Genomic DNA, 5,000 nt, shown 5'->3' on the forward strand with positions numbered 1-5,000 from the left:
TCGTCATCCGAGGACTCCGGGGGCAGGCTTAATAGTGGTTCCAGGGGAGGCTTAATAGTCGTCCCCCGGGCAGTCCGGGAGAGGCTTAATCGTCATCCCCCGACAGTGTGTGTGTGTGTGTGGGGGGGGAGGCTTAGCAGTCTTCCCCCAGGCTGGGTGGGGGCCTGGCGGGAGGCGTCGCAGTCTTCCCCCGGGCGGTCCGGTGGGGGAGGCTTAGCAGTCGTCATCAGGGCGGTCCGGGGGTGGGGGGAGGCCTCAGAGTCGTCCCTCGGAGAGCCGGGTCGGCGGCGGTGGCGGGTGTCAGGCTTTACGTCCAGCCTCCGGAGGGTGAGCGTCCTCGGACGGGATGCAGCTGCCGCAGAGAGGCAGCCTCTGAGGCAAGGAGCGGAGCACCGAGGCTGGGGAGAGGGGAGCAGGAGCCGGGGGCTGGGGTGGGTGGGTGGGGGGGGCGTTCAGGACAACCGATCAAGCCCCGGGAAGCGGCTGTCAAATGTTCAAAGTCCCCCCGGGACAACAGGTCAAGCCCTGGGAGGCGGCTGTCAAATGTTCAAAGTCCCCACCGGGACAACAGGTCAACCCCCGGGAAGCGGCTGTCAAATTTTCAAAGTCCCCGTTCGGCCACCAGGTCAACCCGCTGAATCTACTGGGTTGACCTGGCGGCCGGTTTGCTTTCCGGCCACCAGGTCAACCCATTGGATTCGACGGGTTGACCTGGTGGCCGGTTTGCTTTCCGGACCGGATGTCACCCCACTCCCAGGGCAGCGCGGCAGTGGTGCTGAGGACCGCAGAGGGGGGGCTTAATAGTCGAGAGGGAGCAGGTCCGGGGGAGGCTTAATAGTCGTCCCCCGAGGACTCCGGGGGCCAGGCTTAATAGTCGTCCCCCCCCCGGGCGCTCCAGGGGGGAAAGCTTAATAGTCCTCCCCCGAGGACTCCGGGGGCAGGCTTAACAGTCGTCCGCCCCGGGCGCTCCAGGGGGAAAGCTTAATAGTCCTCCCCCGACAGTGTGTGTGTGTGTGTGGGAGGGAGGCTTAGCAGTCTTGCCCCGGGCGGTCCGGTGGGGGAGGCTTAGCAGTCGTCCCCAGGGCGGTCCGGGGGTGGGGGGGGGGGGGAGGCCTCACAGTCGTCCCTCGGAGAGCCGGGTCAGCGGCAGTGGTGGGTTTACGTCCAGCCTCCGGAGGGTGCGCGTCCTCGGAGGCGATGCAGGCGCCGCAGAGAGGCAGCCTCCGAGGCAGGGAGCGGAGCACCGAGGCTGGGGAGAGGGGAGCAGGAGCCGGGGGCTGGGGCTGGGGGTGGGGGGCGTTCAGGACAACCGGTCAAGCCCCGGGAAGCAGCTGTCAAATGTTCCAAGTCCCCACTCGGCCACCAGGTCCACCCCAGTCTAGCAATGGGGTTGACCTGGCTGACGGCCGGTTAGTATCAAGGTAAACTCACCGTCGTCCACAGGAGGGCAGCTCTCAGGCCGGCCGGCTGCGGCTGACTCTGGGGCGGCGCCCGGTCCCGGCAGCGAGGGGCGGGGGGCGCGGAGCGAGACGGGGCTAACCGGGGGGGGGGCGCCTGCTGCGACTTTGGGGGCCGCGGGTCGTCAGTGGCGTGCAGGCCGGGCCTCTCCCGGGGGATTCGGGGGGGCGGTCCTGCGGGCCGGGCGCAGGGGGCTCGAGCGAGCCCGGGCCGGTCCGCCCCGGGGCCGGGGTCTCCGCCTGCGGCTCAGGGGGGCGCGGGTCGTCGGGGGAGGAAGCCCGGGGGAGCCGCACACCGGCCCGCCAGGCCAGGCCTGGCCTGGATGGCCGCGGGGGGATTCGGGGCGGTCCCGCGGGCCGGGGGCCGGGCGCAGGGGAGGCGGGGGGGCCGAGCGAGTCCGTCCCGGGCCCGGGGCCTCCCCCTGCGGCTTTGGGGTCCGTGGGTCCCCGCTGGAGGAAGCCACTGGGAGCTGGACACCCGCCGTCCGTCCCGCCAGGCCAGGCCTGGCCTGGGTGGCCGCGGGGGGATTCGGGGCGGTCCCGCGGGCCGGGGGCCGGGCGCAGGGGAGGCGGGGGGGCCGAGCGAGTCGGTCCCGGGCCCGGGGCCTCCCCCTGCGGCTTTGGGGTCCGTGGGTCCCCGCTGGAGGAAGCCGCTGGGCGCTGGACACCCGCCGTCCGTCCCGCCTGGCCAGGCCTGGCCTGGGTGGCCGCGGGGGGATTCGGGGCGGTCCCGCGGGCCGGCGGCCGGGCGCAGGGGGTCCGAGCGAGTCCGTCCCGGGCCCGGGGCCTCCCCCTGCGGCTTTGGGGTCCGTGGGTCCCCGCTGGAGGAAGCCGCTGGGCGCTGGACACCCGCCGTCCGTCCCGCCTGGCCAGGCCTGGCCTGGGTGGCCGCGGGGGGGGATTCGGGGCGGACCTGCGGGCCGGCGGCCGGGAGGGTCCGGGCCAGTCCGCCCCATGCCCGGGGTCTCCCCCAGCGGCTTCGGTGGCCCCGGGGGGGGTCCTCCGCGGAGGAAGCCGGGTGGGTGGGGAGCCGGACCCCAGGCGCCCAGACCCGTGACCTGCGGCCGCGACCTCCGACTCGGCAGGAGCGACGAGGGGCTTTCCGGCCCGTCCCCCCCTCTCCTTCCCCCCCAGAAAAGGAGAGAGAGCTGACTCGGACCGGGAAAAGCTGCCTACGGCACCTGGGATTCCCAGGCGGTCACCCATCCAAGTACTAGCCAGGCCCGGGACGGTTTACCTTCCGAGATCGGACGGGATCGGGGGCGTTCGGTCCGGTATGGCCGTAGGCACCCGGCCCCGCGCCTCCTCGCCCGCTTTCCCCTGCCGACGCCCGGGCCTGCCGCACGGTGAGCCCCGGTCGGACTGCCCCCCCCCCCTGCGGCAGGGCCCCCGTCTCTCGCGGGCCCGGTCCTTTTTTCCTTTTCGAGCTCCGGGGCCCGGGCTGGCCGCCAGAGCCCCTCCGCCCGCCCTCCCCGGCGTCGGGGAAAATACTGTCCCGGACTTCCAGTGCGCCCGATCCTGTCAGCCGGGGGGTGGGGAGGGGCAGTCCCTCGCTGCGGCCGGGGAGGGTGAGCCCAGGGCGGCTTGCCTGCCGTGCGAGGCCCCTCTCGGCCACCAGGTCAACCCCGAGTCGAAAGGGCTGAAAAATTTTCAGAGTCCCCTCCCGGGCACCAGGTCAACCCGTGGAATCGGACGGGTTCACCTGCTGGCCGGTTCGCTTCCCGGGCACCAGGTCAACCCGTGGAATCGAAAGGGTTCACCTGCTGGCCGGTTTGCTTTCCGGCCACCAGGTCAACCCCTAGGGGTTTTAACGGGGGCACGCCCGGTGGCCTCTTTCCCGTCCGGTCACCAGGTCAACCCGGATCTCCCTCCTTCCCTGGGCGTCCCCTCCTCGGAGGCGTCAGGTTCCATTTCCCCCCCCCCCAGACTTCCAGGGGCCCGATCCAGTCGGCCGGGAGGCAGTCCCTCGCTGCGGCCGGGGAGGGTGAGCCCAGGGCGGCCTGGTCCATGTCTCTAGTGGGCCCGATCCTTTTTTTTTTTTTCGAGCTCCGGGGCCAGGCCCGCCCGGGCAGCCCTCCTCGGAGGCGTGGGGCGATTTCCCCCCCCCCCCAGACTTCCAGGGGCCCGATCCTGTCGGCCGGGAGGCAGTCCCTCGCTGCGGCCGGGGAGGGTGAGCCCAGGGCGGCTTGCCTGCCGTGCGAGTCCCCTCTCGGCCACCAGGTCAACCCCGAGTCGAAAGGGCTGAAAAATTTTCAGAGTCCCCTCCCGGGCACCAGGTCAACCCGTGGAATCGAACGGGTTCACCTGCTGGCCGGTTCGCTTTCCGGCCACCAGGTCAACCCGTGGAATCGAAAGGGTTCACCTGCTGGCCGGTTCGCTTTCCGGCCACCAGGTCAACCCCTAGGTTTTAAGGGGGGGGGGACGCCCGGTGGCCTCTTTCCCGTCCGGTCACCAGGTCAACCCGGATCTCCCTCCTTCCCTGGGCGCCCCCTCCTCGGAGGCGTCAGGTTCCATTCTTTTTTCCAGACTTCCAGGGGCCCGATCCAGTCGGCCGGGTGGCAGTCCCTCGCTGCGGCCGGGGAGGGTGAGCCCAGGGCGGCTTGCCTGCCGTGCGAGTCCCCTCTCGGCCACCAGGTCAACCCCGAGTCGAAAGGGCTGAAAAATTTTCAGAGTCCCCTCCCGGGCACCAGGTCAACCCGTGGAATCGAACGGGTTCACCTGCTGGCCGGTTCGCTTCCCGGGCACCAGGTCAACCCGTGGAATCGAAAGGGTTCACCTGCTGGCCGGTTCGCTTTCCGGCCACCAGGTCAATCCCTAGGTTTTAAGGGGGGGGACGCCCGGTGGCCTCTTTCCCGTCCGGTCACCAGGTCAACCCGGATCTCCCTCCTTCCCTGGGCGCCCCCTCCTCGGAGGCGTCAGGTTCCAGTCTTTTTTCCAGACTTCCAGGGGCCCGATCCAGTCGGCCGGGAGGCAGTCCCTCGCTGCGGCCGGGGAGGGTGAGCCCAGGGCGGCCTGGTCCATGTCTCTAGTGGGCCCGATCCTTTTTTTTTTTTTTCGAGCTCCGGGGCCAGGCCCGCCCGGGCAGCCCTCCTCGGAGGCGTGGGGCGATTTCCCCCCCCCACCCCCAGACTTCCAGGGGCCCGATCCTGTCGGCCGGGAGGCAGTCCCTCGCTGCGGCCGGGGAGGGTCAGCCCAGGGCGGCCTGCTTGGCGGCCGGGTCCATGTCTCTAGTGGGCCCGATCCTTTTTTTCCCTTTTCCGGCTCCGGGGCCCGGGGTGCTCGGGTAGCCCTCCGCGGTGGCGTCGGCCAATTTTTTTTAAAATCAGACTTCCGTGGGCCCGATCCTGACGGCCGGGAGGCAGTCCCTCGCCGCGTCCGGGGACGGCGAGACGCTCGGCCACCGGGTCAACCCGGAGGAAGCGGGCTGGGGGAAAAAAAAAAAAAAAAAAGTTTTCCAAGTCCGAAAAATTTTCAAAGTCCCCTCTCGGCCACCAGGTCAACCCCTTTGGAGCGAATGGGTTGACCTGACGGCCGGTCGTCTCG

At 70.5% G+C, this 5,000-nt stretch overlaps 1 non-coding gene across 1 annotated transcript; it reads right to left on the minus strand.

Moving 5' to 3' along the window:
• Positions 1 to 2,626: 2,626 nt before the first annotated feature.
• LOC135979528 (5S ribosomal RNA) lies at positions 2,627 to 2,745 on the minus strand. The gene has a single exon (XR_010596816.1). It is a non-coding gene; the product is annotated as a 5S ribosomal RNA (ribosomal RNA).
• Positions 2,746 to 5,000: the final 2,255 nt, after the last annotated feature.

This window comes from Chrysemys picta, unplaced genomic scaffold (genome assembly GCF_011386835.1).
Source record: "Chrysemys picta bellii isolate R12L10 unplaced genomic scaffold, ASM1138683v2 scaf966, whole genome shotgun sequence".
NCBI classification, from domain to species: Eukaryota; Metazoa; Chordata; order Testudines; family Emydidae; genus Chrysemys; species Chrysemys picta.